Source organism: Triturus cristatus, chromosome 4_1 (assembly GCF_964204655.1).
Source record: "Triturus cristatus chromosome 4_1, aTriCri1.1, whole genome shotgun sequence".
In the NCBI taxonomy this organism is placed as follows: Eukaryota; Metazoa; Chordata; class Amphibia; order Caudata; family Salamandridae; genus Triturus; species Triturus cristatus.
In genome coordinates this window covers 120,482,629-120,499,803 of record NC_140585.1, presented here as the reverse complement: position 1 = coordinate 120,499,803, position 17,175 = coordinate 120,482,629, and the positions used below count along the sequence as shown (strand labels likewise).

The following is a 17,175-nucleotide window of genomic DNA, read 5'->3' as shown; positions in this document are numbered from 1 at the left end:
TATTTCAATCTGCACAGACCATACCATCAAAAACAATTTACATCTATAATCTAATGGAAATGGAATGAAGCAGTGGGGAATATTATGCTTCTGCTCAACTCTAGGGGCTAGATTTAGAAGTGGAGTGGATGCTTTTTGTTAGTAGTGACCCCTGGTGGTAAATGGTTATAAGCTGCAAATGGTAAAGTGAGCTGATTGTATATATATATATATATATATATATATATATATATATATATATACATAGATAGATAGAAAGATAGATAGACAGATCGATAAATAGGTATTTATTTTAATCAATCATTTCTTATTAAAGCAGATTATTTTTAGCTAGGAATTTCTGATTTGTAATCATTTATGAAAAAAGATTACTTCTCCTAACCAAAAGAAGCAAAGCTGCCTATTACAATACTGTGAATTGATTGAGGGCATGCCCTAACCTCATGAAGGTGAGCACTGTTGAACTGAAGCCAATATGTCCTCGTTAGTATAGTGGTCAGTATCCCTGCCTGTCACGCGGCAGACCGGGGTTCAATTCCCCGACGGGGAGACGATTCCTTTTATTCACACAATTAAATAAAATGATGTACTTAATAACATTGTAAACTATATTTGTCATTATCCTTCTCTATTACGATTGAGATAAACGTTGAATTCAGTGATGGCCAAATTGCTTACAGATGTGTTAACTAAAAGTCAGAATATGCTCTGAATATTTCAATCTGCACAGACCATACCATCAAAAACAATTTACATCTGTAATCTAATGGAAAATGGAATGAAGCAGTGGGGAATCTTATGCTTCTGCTCAACTCTAGGGGCTGGATTTAGAAGTGGAGTGGATGCTTTTTGTTAGTAGTGACCCCTGGTGGTAAATGGTTATAAGCTGCAAATGGTAAAGTGAGCTGATTGTATATATATATATATATATATATATATATATATACATATACATAGATAGATAGAAAGATAGATAGACAGATCGATAAATAGGTATTTATTTTAATCAATCATTTCTTATTAAAGCAGATTATTTTTGGCTAGGAATTTCTGATTTGTAATCATTTATGAAAAAAGATTACTTCTCCTAACCAAAAGAAGCAAAGCTGCCTATTACAATACTGTGAATTGATTGAGGGCATGCCCTAACCTCATGAAGGTGAGCACTGTTGAACTGAAGACAATATGTCCTCGTTAGTATAGTGGTCAGTATCCCCGCCTGTCACGCGGGAGACCGGGGTTCAATTCCCCGACGGGGAGACGATTCCTTTTATTCACACAATTAAATAATATGATGTACTTAATAACATTGTAAACTATATTTGTCATTATCCTTGTCTATTACGATTGAGATAAACGTTGAATTCAGTGATGGCCAAATTGCTTACAGATGCGTTAACTAAAAGTCAGAATATGCTCTGAATATTTCAATCTGCACAGACCATGCCATCAAAAACAATTTACATCTATAATCTAATGGAAATGGAATGAAGCAGTGGGGAATCTTATGCTTCTGCTCAACTCTAGGGGCTAGATTTAGAAGTGGAGTGGATGCTTTTTGTTAGTAGTGACCCCTGGTGGTAAATGGTTATAAGCTGCAAATGGTAAAGTGAGCTGATTGTATATATATATATATATATATACATATACATAGATAGATAGAAAGATAGATAGACAGATCGATAAATAGGTATTTATTTTAATCAATCATTTCTTATTAAAGCAGATTATTTTTGGCTAGGAATTTCTGATTTGTAATCATTTATGAAAAAAGATTGCTTCTCCTAACCAAAAGAAGCAAAGCTGCCTATTACAATACTGTGAATTGATTGAGGGCATGCCCTAACCTCATGGAGGTGAGCACTGTTGAACTGAAGCCAATATGTCCTCGTTAGTATAGTGGTCAGTATCCCCGCCTGTCACGCGGCAGACCGGGGTTCAATTCCCCGACGGGGAGACGATTCCTTTTATTCACACAATTAAATAAAATGATGTACTTAATAACATTGTAAACTATATTTGTCATTATCCTTCTCTATTACGATTGAGATAAACGTTGAATTCAGTGATGGCCAAATTGCTTACAGATGTGTTAACTAAAAGTCAGAATATGCTCTGAATATTTCAATCTGAACAGACCATACCATCAAAAACAATTTACATCTGTAATCTAATGGAAAATGGAATGAAGCAGTGGGGAATCTTATGCTTCTGCTCAACTCTAGGGGCTGGATTTAGAAGTGGAGTGGATGCTTTTTGTTAGTAGTGACCCCTGGTGGTAAATGGTTATAAGCTGCAAATGGTAAAGTGAGCTGATTGTATATATATATATATTCACTTAAAAAACCATAGGTTTCACACATGTTATAGTTAGCTGGACATTTCACTCGTAAAAAACCAATGAAATTCCCCCGTTATAGTTACTGCAGGCAACTATAACTCACGCGACCGCAATCCTCTGCTGATGACATCAGATATTACATCACTGATGACATATGTGTCTTTATGAAGAATAAATATTTGTAATATATGTATAGCTAAAGATTAATGGAAGAAGACATGGGTAAATAAGTGTCTAAATACAGTGATGTAATATCTGACGTCATCAGCAGAGGATTGCGGTCGCGTGAGTTAAAGTTGCCTGCAGTAACTATAACGGGGGAATTTCATTGGTTTTTTACGAAGTGAATATATATATATATGAATATGCTCTGATTCAAAATGGACATATTAGTGATAAAAAATGTCAAACACAATTGCACAAAAAGTATTGTTTGAAAGATAATGTGATTTATTCCTCCCAAATTTTAATGAGCTTTGCACCTTTTTATATTAAATTATAAGCAGTCTTTGCACAGTCACAACAACAGGCACTTTAGAAATGCATGATTTGCACATTAGTAGCAATTGCACTTTTTTGCACTTAAAAACGTTTTATTCAATGTGGACTACCATAACCAGAATCCTTTATTGTAAAAGGAAATGAGCAAAAATGGGTGGTGACAGGAAATAAATACACTGACAAGGATGTTGGCAGAACAACTCGTGATCGAGGTCTGAGGGCAGACTGGAACGTGTTGGGTCGTTATTTTTATACTCATATGCTAAAATGAAAAAACTGTGATGAAACTTGCCTGAGAGTGCACTCCCGTTCATTCTGTGCCATCCAGCCAGAAAAAGTGAAGGTGATAAATAGGATCTAGTTTTCATAGGAAAAGCGTTTTTTGATTTGCCAATATCTTTGGCGTCGTTTGACGAATCTTCGCAAAATCTTCAAAACTAGTGGAGCGTTCCGGTAAGCTCCTGTGTTGAAAGTTTCAAGGTGATTCATTAGGCGGGGGCCAAGAAAAAAGGGGGGTCCCAAAACACATTTTCTCCATGTTAATTTCCATTGGAAACTTTAGACACAGCTACGGCCGAACTGCTGAATGGAATTACACCAAATTTGGCAAAAAGGTAGCTCTTCGTTCAGAAAGCACTCTTTTTGTTAAATGGTGTTAATCCGTTCAGTAGTTCCTGAGATATTGAAATATTTACAGATATCCATATATGAGCGCGAAAGATCTGCGTATCCTCCTGATTTTGAGCGTGAGATCTGATTGGCTGCCAACACTTCAAGCCAGGAAGTGTTGGCAGCCATCTTGTGAAAACAGAAAAAGTAAAAAAACATTAAATAAACAAGAAAAGGGGGCAGGGTAGAAACACCTTAAAACCCTAGGCCTGCCCAAGGGGTCCCACAGGGACCCCAATGGTAAAAAAAGCATTTGTTTTAGAAAGGATTTGGCGGGATTTGTGCTGGGTGTGAGAATCCATAAAAAAAAGTATAGTAAAGGGCGGGCTCCCACACATAATTTCTTAAGCCGTCGAGTGGGCCAGGTTCTGGCAGCAATTATGCAAACAGATGCGGGTCACAGCCCGTGGACTGCCACCTACCCAGGGTTTTAATCATTAAGGGCGGGGGGCAATGGGTGCCTCCCTGCAGCACCAGAGACTGCTACCTCCCCGTGGCTTTTTTCATTAAGGGCAGAGGCCACATGGGCCCCTCGCAGCCCCATGGGGTGCTACCTACCCATGGCTTTTAAAAATAAAAAAGTGTCGGGGCTCTTGCCCCCCCACGCAGCCCCGGAGACCACCACCTCCCCGGGATTTTAATCATTAAGGGTGGGGGGGACACATGGGCGCCATGCAGCCCCGGGAAACGCCACCTCCCCCGGGCTTTATTTTTTCAAAAAGGCATGCGGCAATTTTTTTGTACGAGTGAAATGACAGCCTATTACGTTCCTGTAACCTGTGTATTCTCAGGGAATATCTAAGGTCTTTTAAATGTTAATTTCTAACTATAACATCCCTGAAATCTATGGTCTTTTCAGTGAATTTCTAAGGTTTTTTAAATTCTAATTCCTAACTATATTGTCCCTGTAAAGATGCAAGAGAAGTGCAGAAAGAGAAAGTGAATATATATATATATATATATATATATATATATATATATATATATATATATATATATATATATATATATATATATATATATATATATATATATATCCAAAGAACGCCCACTCCGTGAAGAACAGGTAGAGGCCACTCGGGGGAAAAACGTTAGAAGACCTTTATTTTCAAAACAGCGTGTGCATAATGCATTTCAGCCCTGCGGCCTTCCTTAGATGCTGCTGTATGCAAAGGGTAACTCCACCCCCACCTTTAAATGTCCAGGAACACTACCATTGGCGGAAGTCCGCTGAACAAAAGTCACATGTTGCAACTCCACTGCAGTTCTGCCACAACTACAGCTCCCAGAATGCTGTAGAACCGGGTGAGTGTTGCCAGGTAGTGACTGAATGTGGTAACCCCTATGAGTATAGGGTATTGTACTGGAACGGTGCGGAGTGTAAAATTGTGAGTCTATGCTATGAAATATCGTAGATCTTCCTTCGGTCCCCTTCAACGCTCCAGCCTCGTTGCGCGTGTGCCGGCTGGTCCGTAAGGCAGAGTTACAGTGAACCTGTCTCCTCGTCAATGACAAGCTGCATCCACAGCGGTCCAGGGTTCAGGCAAGCACAACAGGGCGGGCCGGAGTCATTCAATACCTTGAATCAGAAAGAAGCTGCACGCAGCGATGCCAGTGAAGCTCCGGCCTCTTGTCGAAACGGGGCCCCTCACGCACCTCTGGCTGGCACGAAAACATCCAAAGAACGCCCACTCCGTGAAGAACAGGTAGAGGCCACTCGGGGGAAAAACATTAGAAGACCTTTATTTTCAAAACAGCGTGTGCATAATGCATTTCAGCCCTGCGGCCTTCCTCAGATGCTGCTGTATCCAAAGGGTAACTCCACCCCCACCTTTAAATGTCCAGGAACACTACCATTGGCGGAAGTCCGCTGAACAAAAGTCACATGTTGCAACTCCACTGCAGTTCTGCCACAACTACAGCTCCCAGAATGCTGTAGAACCGGGTGAGTGTTGCCAGGTAGTGACTGAATGTGGTAACCCCTATGAGTATAGGGTATTGTACTGGAACGGTGCGGAATGTAAAATTGTGAGTCTATGCTATGAAATATCGTAGATCTTCCTTCGGTCCCCTTCAACGCTCCAGCCTCGTTGCGCGTGTGCCGGCTGGTCCGTAAGGCAGAGTTACAGTGAACCTGTCTCCTCGTCAATGACAAGCTGCATCCACAGTGGTCCAGGGTTCAGGCAAGCACAACAGGGCGGGCCGGAGTCATTCAATACCTTGAATCAGAAAGAAGCTGCACGCAGCGATGCCAGTGAAGCTCCGGCCTCTTGTCGGAACGGGGCCCCTCACGCACCTCTGGCTGGCGCGAAAACATCCAAAGAACGCCCACTCCGTGAAGAACAGGTAGAGGCCACTCGGGGGAAAAACGTTAGAAGACCTTTATTTTCAAAACAGCGTGTGCATAATGCATTTCAGCCCTGCGGCCTTCCTCAGATGCTGCTGTATGCAAAGGGTAACTCCACCCCCACCTTTAAATGTCCAGGAACACTACCATTGGCGGAAGTCCGCTGAACAAAAGTCACATGTTGCAACTCCACTGCAGTTCTGCCACAACTACAGCTCCCAGAATGCTGTAGAACCGGGTGAGTGTTGCCAGGTAGTGACTGAATGTGGTAACCCCTATGAGTATAGGGTATTGTACTGGAACGGTGCGGAGTGTAAAATTGTGAGTCTATGCTATGAAATATCGTAGATCTTCCTTCGGTCCCCTTCAACGCTCCAGCCTCGTTGCGCGTGTGCCGGCTGGTCCGTAAGGCAGAGTTACAGTGAACCTGTCTCCTCGTCAATGACAAGCTGCATCCACAGCGGTCCAGGGTTCAGGCAAGCACAACAGGGCGGGCCGGAGTCATTCAATACCTTGAATCAGAAAGAAGCTGCACGCAGCGATGCCAGTGAAGCTCCGGCCTCTTGTCGGAACGGGGCCCCTCACGCACCTCTGGCTGGCGCGAAAACATCCAAAGAACGCCCACTCCGTGAAGAACAGGTAGAGGCCACTCGGGGGAAAAACGTTAGAAGACCTTTATTTTCAAAACAGCGTGTGCATAATGCATTTCAGCCCTGCGGCCTTCCTCAGATGCTGGTGTATGCAAAGGGTAACTCCACCCCCACCTTTAAATGTCCAGGAACACTACCATTGGCGGAAGTCCGCTGAACAAAAGTCACATGTTGCAACTCCACTGCAGTTCTGCCACAACTACAGCTCCCAGAATGCTGTAGAACCGGGTGAGTGTTGCCAGGTAGTGACTGAATGTGGTAACCCCTATGGGTATAGGGTATTGTACTGGAACGGTGCGGAGTGTAAAATTGTGAGTCTATGCTATGAAATATCGTAGATCTTCCTTCGGTCCCCTTCAACGCTCCAGCCTCGTTGCGCGTGTGCCGGCTGGTCCGTAAGGCAGAGTTACAGTGAACCTGTCTCCTCGTCAATGACAAGATGCATCCACAGCGGTCCAGGGTTCAGGCAAGCACAACAGGGCGGGCCGGAGTCATTCAATACCTTGAATCAGAAAGAAGCTGCACGCAGCGATGCCAGTGAAGCTCCGGCCTCTTGTCGGAACGGGGCCCCTCACGCACCTCTGGCTGGCGCGAATATATATATATCAACGCTCCAAGGTTTCACCCATCTGCCGAACTCTGGACGGGTGCTTTGTCCTGGTGACGTGAGGGTGATTCACGTTTAAAATTGAAGCTCAAAAACAGGCACGGAGCACTCACGGGACATTCATTGTTTTATTCTGAGCAAATGCATTTCGGACCTTCGCCTTCTTCAGTGCTCATTCAACTGCATTTCAAACTGACACATGTTTAAATAACTTTAATCTCATTGGTGCAACTTCGAAATGGCAAGCAACAAAGGACTGTGAGAGTTCTTAGTGCAAAATGCCGATTTTCTGTGGCAGCCATGTCAGCATGTTTAGAGATACTGTTATCAAGGCACCGTGTTTGGGGCAACGAAGGCTGTTACCTCACAAAGGACTGAGTGGATTTGCCTGCATGTAAGCAACATTATAAATATTTAGTTTTTTACCCTATGCAAGGTGCAACATTGCATTGTCTATGAGAGACTTAAGAACTTTTAAAGGAGGCAAAACGAAGTGTTTTCCATCTGGTTTAAGCAGTGTTTAAACATGCTGACATGGCTGCCACAGAAAATCGGCATTTTGCACTAAGAACTCTCACAGTCCTTTGTTGCTTGCCATTTCGAAGTTGCACCAATGAGATCACCTTTAAAGTTATTTAAACATGTGTCAGTTTGAAATGCAGTTGAATGAGCACTGAAGAAGGCGAAGGTCCGAAATGCATTTGCTCAGAATAAAACAATGAATGTCCCGTGAGTGCTCCGTGCCTGTTTTTGAGCTTCAATATTTATATATATATATATATATATTCACTGAAAAAACCATAGGTTTCAGGGGTGTTATAGTTAGCTGGACTTTTCACTTGTACAAAACCATTGAAATTCCCCCGTTATAGTTAGTTCAGCTAACTATAACTCGGGCGCCCGCAATGCACTGCTGATGACGTCACATATTACATCACTCATGACATGGTCAGTGACATCACTCATGACATCACTGATGACATCTCAAATGACATCACTGATGACATCACTGATGACATCATCCAGTGAATGTGTGTTTTTCTGAAAATTAAATATGTTTTATATATGTATATCTCAAGGTCGATGGAAGAATAAATGGGTATATAAGTGTCTAAATGGATGATTTGTTTTTGAAAAATTGATTGTGTAACTGACTGATTAAGTGTATCATAGTGAATACATGGCTTAGTGAGTAATGTTTAAATATGTAAATATCTGTATCAGTCTTCACTTTGTGTATAAGTGGCTGCATGGGTTGGTGAGTAGCTACATGGGTGTCTATATAGGTTATTAGTTGGTTTTTTGAGTATCAGTCTGAGTGTCTGCATGGTTCGGTGGGGGGTATTACGTAGTGCATAGGTGCATGAATGAGTGACTCACTGTTTGTATGTGTTGAACACAGCATGTGTGCAGGACTGTATGGGTGGATGAGTGTGTGTATGGGTGTGTTAGTGAGTGAATGACTGTCTCAATAGTGTCTTTATGAGTAACTACATATGTTTTAAACTAGTATATGTGACTATTGGTGTATATAAGTGAGTATATGTGAGAGTGAGAGATTGAAAGAGTTCCTGTATGAATAAGTATGTGTTTCTATAAGTGATTGTTTAAAAGACTAAGCATGTGTAAGTTTCCGTAGAAGTAAGTATGCTGGTGTGTGTATAACTGTATATGCAAGTAAATGTATGTTTGATTCTTTATTAGCATGAGTGACTATGTGTGTGAGTAACTCTATGGATGAGTGGCATTGTGTAACAGGATGTATAGGTGTATGAGTACATATGATGAGTGAGTACATGTATGAGTGACTGTATAGGACTGTTGGTGAATGAGTGGATGTGTATGTGGATCTTAGAATTACTGAAGAGGTTGTTGTAACTGGTATTGGTATGTCCATTGTTTTGAAAATTTTAGTCTCTATTTTTGAATGTGTGTATCAAAGGTTATATTAGGGTGAGAGGAGGTCTGCCACTCTATCACAAGGATGATGTCATCAGTGATGTCATCAGTGATGTCATTTGAGATGTCATCAGTGATGTCATGAGTGATGTCACTGACCATGTCATGAGTGATGTAATATGTGACGTCATCAGCAGTGCATTGCGGGCGCCCGAGTTATAGTTAGCTGAACTAACTATAACGGGGGAATTTCAATGGTTTTGTACAAGTGAAAAGTCCAGCTAACTATAACACCCCTGAAACCTATGGTTTTTTCAGTGAATTTCTGAGGTTTTTTAAATGCTAATTCCTAACTATAACGTGCCTGAAACCTATGGTTTTTTCTGTGAATTTCAAAGGTTTTTTAAATGCTAATTTCTAACTATGCCTACAGAGATAGGACATGTGAAGAAAGAAGAAAAAATGCACAGAAAGAAACAAAAGAAGTGCAGAAAGAAGCAACAGAAGTCCTCAAATACGAAGATAAGTGCAGGAAGAAGGATAACGTGCAGAAAGAACAAAAAGAAGAGCAGAAAGAAGCCTTGTTGCAAAATCATCCTGTACCCTCAACTTTTTCAGACGGATACTGGTGGTAACTGAGCCTGACTAACCAGTCCTAGAGCCAGTGCTATGTTAAAAGACACTTAGAATACAGTGAAAACACCTACATACACTAGGGAACATTATGCGTTGGGGTCCCCCTGTGATTAGCATGACCTCCTCTTTAAGCCCCTAGTATATAAGAGGGCATGGGGATTAAAACTACCTCTTAAAACAGGCCACAGGGCGTTTTTGCACACGTTAACTCAGGCCCCGTCCCCTCCCTTCACCACTGTGTAAACACGCCCTGTGTCCATTTTTAGTTGGGAGATTAAGTTCATTTGAATCCTGAGGGTCCCTGGGGTCCAACTAGCCCACTAGGTACCTCCAGTAAGTGCCACAGAGCTGCGTTGCAGAGAGGTGTAAAAAGTGGCACGGCCTGGACCACCTCTCTGCAATGCAGCTCAGTGGCGCTTACTGGAAGCACTTGGTGGGCTAGTTAGCCCCCAGGGGCCCTCAGTATTGAAGGGAAATTATATCCCCAATTTAAAACGTGCCATAGTGCGTGTTTGCACACGTCACCTCAGGCCCCGTCCCCTCCCTTCACCACTGTGTAAACGCGCCCTGTGGCTGTTCTAAGTTGAGAGATTAAGTCCCCTTGAATCCTAAGGGTCCCTAGGGTCAAACTAGACCACTAGGTACCTCCAGTAAGCGCCACAGAGCTGCGTTGCAGAGAGGTGTAAAAAGGGGCTTGGCCTCAGAACACCTGGCTGCAGCGCAGCTCCCTGGCGCATACTGGAGATACCTGTTGGGGGCGCGTTTGCAGAGTGCTGCACGGAGGGGGCATGGCCTCCGGCACGATGCCAGTCTTTTATTTATTTTAGTTTTTTAAGAAGGGGGGCTGTTTGGTTCCCCTTCTTATTCTAATTTATTGGCCCTGATGACCCCATCCCCCAGGGCCAGTCTCCTAATTATATTTTTTTGACCCCAATCCCCAGGGCCGGCCACTGTTTTTTAATTTTTTAAAAAAATATATATTTATAGACACACCTAGGACATGCTGGACAAACCGTACGTACCTATCACCATGACGATTTGCGTGATATTCATTAAAAGGCGACTATGCATGCAATGAATCCACGTGGAATGTATTTACACCACTAGTGAAGCTCTGACATGTCTGATGCCCTACCGTGCCTAATCCCGGTAGACACCCTTGTCGTTTATTTATACAAACTTGGGTAGCTATTGACGGGCACATTTAATACACATGCACACCAAGCCATTCAAAGGGGATTCGACAAAAATTCGACCAAAACTATGCAAGAAACCCCCCTCACGGTTAATAAAACACACATCCACTGCCGGATGTGTAATACTTTTTATTTTACTCTCTGGAAAGGGGACGAACATCACTTGAGAGTCACAGCGCGCTCCTGACAGAGCCCAATGCTGTGTTACACCCACCATTGCCTGCCGTGTGCCACACACCTCTGTGTTGTATTCCACTAGCTAGTGCATATGCTATGACACTCTCTAGCCCATGTGCACTGTAACACCACCCCGTGAATATGTCATGCCACACTTGTCTTCGCACGGGTTATATTGCCCCATCTAACGTGCCTTTCTCGATGCCTATGTTATAACGCACAGTGCTATGCCATACATATTACAATCTGGGATCCATATCTTTGTCACAGTGCATATGCAACCTTACACTCCCCAGCACATATTTTATATTACAACTTTAGAGACTAGTTAGGTTACACAACACTGCCCTGTGCATATTACACTCCAAGGCGCATATCGCATAGCACGCGCTAGTGCCTGTGCTATCTCGCGCTCTCCAATGAATCTGTCATTGCGCACAATGTATTGCATATTATATTTCACGCCCGGTTCATCTTATATCACACTTTTTGGTGCATAGTTTATACCATACACTATATCTAGTTTTCATTTTCAATCGTGCTCTCAGGACTATGTTCTATATAACACTGTGTTCACCTACCCTTTTCACGGGCATTACATTTTGCGATAGGGGGTGGAGGGTCAGGGGGTGTTTCTGCCAAGTGAGCCCGGAGTCACAGTCACAAACGTCCTCTTCTTCCTGAATAAAAGTGAGATTATGCTGCATACTTGTTCATATTTTAAGTAGTTCGCACAGACACAATGTTTTAAAAACAATAAAGTTCCTAATACCCGCCTTCTCTGAACAGTTAGCTTGCTGCCCCATCCCCTTCCTCCCTATCCTCTGTTGTGTGAATCCATGGACTAGCCTCCTCCCTCCTGCCATGCATGGTCTGATGTGCTGCCACTGCCCTCAGTATGATGTACCAGTCCACTCCTCCTGCCCTCCATTGCCCAATTCTATGCCCCATCATTGACCTCCTGCTTAAACTCTGTGCTTAGCTTGCTGCCCCTATTCTCCTTCCCCCTGCCCTCCGATGTCTTTGTGCATGCCCCTGCTCCATCCTTTTTGCCCACCATGTCCCATGGACCTGCCACTCCTATCTACTCTGAGTGTTCTGTTGAGCTGCCACTCCCCTCCCACCTGCCTAGCATTGTCAGATGACTGTAACCTGTCCCTGCCACCTCCACCCTGCCTGTCCACATGCCATGCCCCTATCCTCTTCCTCCTGTCCTACATGGTCCATTGTACTGCCACACCCTTCTGCTCTCCCTGGTCTGTTGTGCTGCAGCTGCTCCTCCTGCCTGCCCCGTGTGGTCTGTTGTGAGGTCCCTTCCCCTGAACTTTCTTGTCTGTGCACAGGTCCTGACCCTCCCTTCTATCCTCCATCGTCCTTTGTGCATGCCCCTCCACCCTCCTTCTTGCCCATCATAGCCATTGTGCTGCCACTAACCCTCCCACTTGCCATGCATGGTCTTCTGTGCTGCCATGGCCCCTCCCACCTTCCCTGTGTGGTCAGTTAGCTGCCCCTGACCCCCTCCCACCTTCCCTCCATGGTCTGTGTGTATGCCATCACAGTCTCACTGTTGCTCTTCATGGTGTGTCTTGCTTCTAGTGCCCATCCTGCCTGACCTCCATGGCTATCTTGCTGCTCCTGCCCTGCCCCCTTGCCCCCAGCCCTACTCCCTCCCTCCTGGCTTGTCTGTTCCATTGTAATGCCCCTGATCCGTCCCTCCTGCCCTTTATGGTCTGTTATGCTGCAGCTTTCTCTCCTGTCTGTCCATTATGGTCAGCTACCTACCATTGCCTCCTGCCCCTCTGTTCTCTGTTGTCCATGTGCATGGTCCTGTCCCCTCCCTCTTGCTTTCTATGGATTGTTGTGCTGCACTCCCGTCCTGCATGCCCTGTGTGGTGTATTGTGCTGCTGCAAACCCTGATGCCTGCCCTGCAGGGTCAGTTTGGTGCACCTCTCCATGTCCCTCCTGTCCTCTGTTATCCAAGTCCATGTCCCTATCCCATTTCCTTCCATGATCCAATGTACCATACTTGCGAACATTTTGAACTTGGTAAGAGGGAGATTTTGAAAAAAAACTGGGGTATTGATTTTCCCCTTTGAGTTACATTGAAAAAGAGGATATTGTAGACAGGAGACAGATCAAATAAAGCCCATTTGAGCTTAAAAACATTGGACGTTTCCTGGCTGAATCGGGTCTGTTGGCATGTATGGTTGTACTACCATTGCCTCTTCCTTCTGCCCACAATGTTCTATTACATTGCCACAGGCTTGAAGGAGGGTAGATTTTGTATCACAGGGGGCCCCTGGCCCGTTCTGTCCACACCTGAAGTATGAGACCCTTGTCCTTGCCCTGCCAGCTGCATTTGTAGGCCGTATTAAATTGACCACCGGGTCCTGTGTTGCTATATAATTATCCTGAGGCATCCTTACCACTCAGCCAGTATAAAACCCCTGTGTAGGCCCTTCTGTTCAATATGTAGGCCTCTTTGTTAAATTGACCATAGCTCTGCAATTTTAGTGTATAGCAGTCTGAAGGCAGGTCTGCGAGGCCTTCTGCTCCAAACCAGTAGCCCCCACCCTACCCGAGTGCTCCGTGCTCGGTATCAAAGTTCAACATCCCCCTGAAGCTGTCGACATACAGTAGGCTGCATCCTGGACTGGTACTTGCTTCCTGGGCAGGTTTCCCGCTTTTAAGGAAGTGGCAACCGCAGAGCGTCAAGTTAGGAGAACTGAGGAGATTTTATACATGAATATATTGAATTCCCGTACAATACCCATTATTTTCTGCTTGCTCTATGGAACTTACGATAAGCGATTGGCCTGAGAGACTGACCTTTTCACCCAGTCCATTGTCAGCATTAAGTGGGTAAATGACGAAATGTCTGGTAAAATCTGCAGACGAAGCTTTTGGGTAGCATACGTAGGTAGATGTAGCGTGCAAAGGAGCCCACAAATTGATATAAAAAGGGAGCACCCACAGATATCGACGGACTACCTCGCCGTCTGTATGTAGGTTAACAGGCAGTGCAGGTTTTCCCCAAGAGCTGGGAGCTCTTGTCTTCCTTTGCTTAAAATGTCTTGCTCTGCTTTGCTTGAAGTATCTTATTCTATTTTACCTATATGAAATGTCATGTTATGTTTAACCATTGTTCTCTTTACTTTTGCATTTAAAAGATTTTGTATTGTAATTGCAGGAATGCTTGCTCTAAGAGTAAACGTGAGTGTTCCTAGGTAACATTTTCCTTGGTGTAACTTGTTTCTCATGATGCATTTATAGATGTGTTTTCTCTCTCTCTCTGTCAGTACATTAATTGAGATACAGAGAATATCATGACAGCTGTATGATTATCTGGAGTCTGTATTTTGTACTTTATGTCTCTATTCTGCGGTTTCTTTGAAGTTGCATCTTCTCATTAAACTGCCATTGTATTCTGCCTCCAATTCCATGTCTCATATGTCTGTTTTCTTCATTTTTGGAGCAAGCGTTCCTAGGCACCCCGGCTCAAATTAAGGTGCCCCTTTTGTCCCTGACTCACTCTCCTGCTCAGTTCTGTGGTGGCTCCCGGGGATCTGGGGACCGCCCCTAGCTTCCTTGACCCGTAATAGATCTTGCCTCCAACAGCCTCTCTTGCAAGTCCTGTATTGTTGGTTTGTTGCCCCTGCCCCCCTTTCCACTGCCCTCCATAGTCTGTTGTGCTTCCACGGCCCTTCCTGCCTGCTCAGTGTGGTTAAATTGTTGCCTTTGCACCCTCCTACCTGCCTTCAATTTTCAGAGTCCGTGCCCCTGGCCTCTGCCTCTCAACAGTATCCTAATGAACAACTAGATTGCTAACATTCTATATTTATTACAAAAGTGTGGAACGCCTGACATCATCTTGATGTAATCAAAACTGTAATACCTAGAGCATTTCCTTTAGAAATTACATATATGAGAGGGTCTTATTGGCATCAAAATTATGGTTAGTGCTCTAAAAGGCTAAAATAAGGACATATTTTCTGAGTTTTCAAATAGCGACAAAGCACTTTTAAATTATTTGTTGTCTTTATGTTTTTTTATCCAGTTGACCACTTGATTAAATGTTGCACTTAGGGGAGATGATGTGGTGTTACTTCCAGAACTGCAGACTTTGCAACTGGGGAACCAGGTTGAAGTTTCTGCTTCAGCTCGACATTCTGTGATTCTGGTCAAATCACTTAGTCTCCCCATGTCTACAACCAAAATGAATGTGTTCTTGTGTGATGTAACCAATGCTCATGTAAAGCACTCCAATACCTGACAAGTCTGCACTATATAACACTGCAAAAACACAAAATAATAAGTGTTTTGCACACTTCTGTCATTGGGCTATATTTGGGCTACATCTGGGTGATTTTGGGCTACATTTGGGCTCTTTTGTCTCCGGTGGCCATCTTGGGAGATTTATTTGTTATGAAGTTTCCTAATTTCCTCATGTACTGCAGTCTCCTCAGTAGGAAATGCTTTCAGTTTTTTACTTTGATTCCATCATGAAGGTATTCAGATATGTCACCCATTTGCCATAAATTCTGAATGTTAGCACTCTAGTTGCTCATTAGATCACTGTAGTAAAACTACTGCACCATGGAAGTCTGCTCCTGGTATTAAAAGTGCATGTTTCAGTCTGCATGTCAGAATTTTTTAATGAAATAGAAGAGGATTTGAGAAGTCACTCAAAATGTGCCCTCATTTTCTTACTTCAGCATTAATCATAATTTCTATGGCAAAATGAACCTCCTCATTGTGTTCCTTTTTAAATTAAATGTTTTAAGTGTTACCAGTTTATTCCAATCAAGATGGCTTCAGGTGTGCCATACTTTTGTCATAATGAAGACAGTAAGCGCTCTAGTTGTTTTTAAGAACATTCTGGGACATTCTGTCATTGGGCTATACTTGGGCTACATCTGGGTGATATTTGGGCTACATTTGGGCTCTTTTGTCTCTGGTGGCCATCTTGGGAGACTTATTTGTTATGAAGTTTCCTAATTTCCTCATTTACTGCAGTCTCCTCAGTAGGAAATACTTTCAGTTTTTTACTTTGATTCCATCAAGAAGGCATTCAGATGTGTCACACATTTGCCATAAATTCAGAATGTTAGCACTCTTTTTGCTCATTAGATCACTGTAGTAAAGCTACTGCTCACCAGGGAAAACTGCTGCTGGTATTGAAAGTGCATGTTTCAGTCTGCATGTCAGAATTTTTTAATGAAATAGAAGAGGATTTGAGAAGTCACTCAAAATGTGCCCTAATTTTTCTTTCTGCAGCACTAATCATACTTTTTATTGAAAAATGAACCCCCTCATTTTGTTCCTTTTTAAATTAAATGTTTTAAGAGTTACCACTTTAATCCAAGCAAGATGGCTTCAGGTGTGCCATACGTTTATCATAAGTAGGACTGTTAGCGCTCTAGTAGTTCTTTGGAACACTCTGGGAAGCTGCAGTAGAACACAAAGGAATCAACTGACAGTCTCTGCCCTTGTTGGATGTACATGTTTTACTGAGAATGTCAGACTTCATTCTCACATGACTGAGAAAGATAATGTGAATTTACAGAAAATAAGCTCTCAGTTTAGCCTATAGATCACCTTCCAAACCTCCGTGGTAAAAGCATGAGAAAATATTTTTCTCTCAATCATGATATCCCAGCAGAAGGCTTTTTCACATGGTGAAATCACCTTGGAACATACCACAATTCCTAAAATGAGTATGGTACCATCAACAAATGATTTATAATGTAACTAAAGTCTTAAAACCTTCTATTAACTGCAATGCTTTTTAATGAGGTGCTATCATGTATATTGGTCCCAAGATGGCTGCCAACACTTCTTGGATGAAGTGCTGACAGCCAATCAGATCTCAGGATGAGATGTGTGGTTAGGCTCCGCCCACATATATATATGCTTTTAAATGCTATTTTCTCAGGATCTACTGAACAGATTTACACCAAACCTACAAAAGGCACTTCCTTGACCTGAGGACTACCTCTCTGCCAAATTTCAAGTAATTCTGTTCAGCCGTTCGGGCTGTAGCTGTGTCTAAAGGTCCTATGGAAAAATGCATGGGAAAAACGCGTTTTGGGACCCCCCTTTTATCTCAGCCCCCGCTTGACGAATCCCCCCGAGACTTTCAGGGTAGGAG

The 17,175-nt window shown here is 43.2% G+C and overlaps 1 non-coding gene across 1 annotated transcript; it reads left to right on the top strand.

Moving 5' to 3' along the window:
* The first annotated feature begins 1,188 nt into the window (after positions 1-1,188).
* On the top strand, positions 1,189-1,260 carry TRNAD-GUC (transfer RNA aspartic acid (anticodon GUC)). Its single transcript has one exon. It is a non-coding gene; the product is annotated as a tRNA-Asp (tRNA).
* The last annotated feature ends 15,915 nt before the right edge of the window (positions 1,261-17,175 follow it).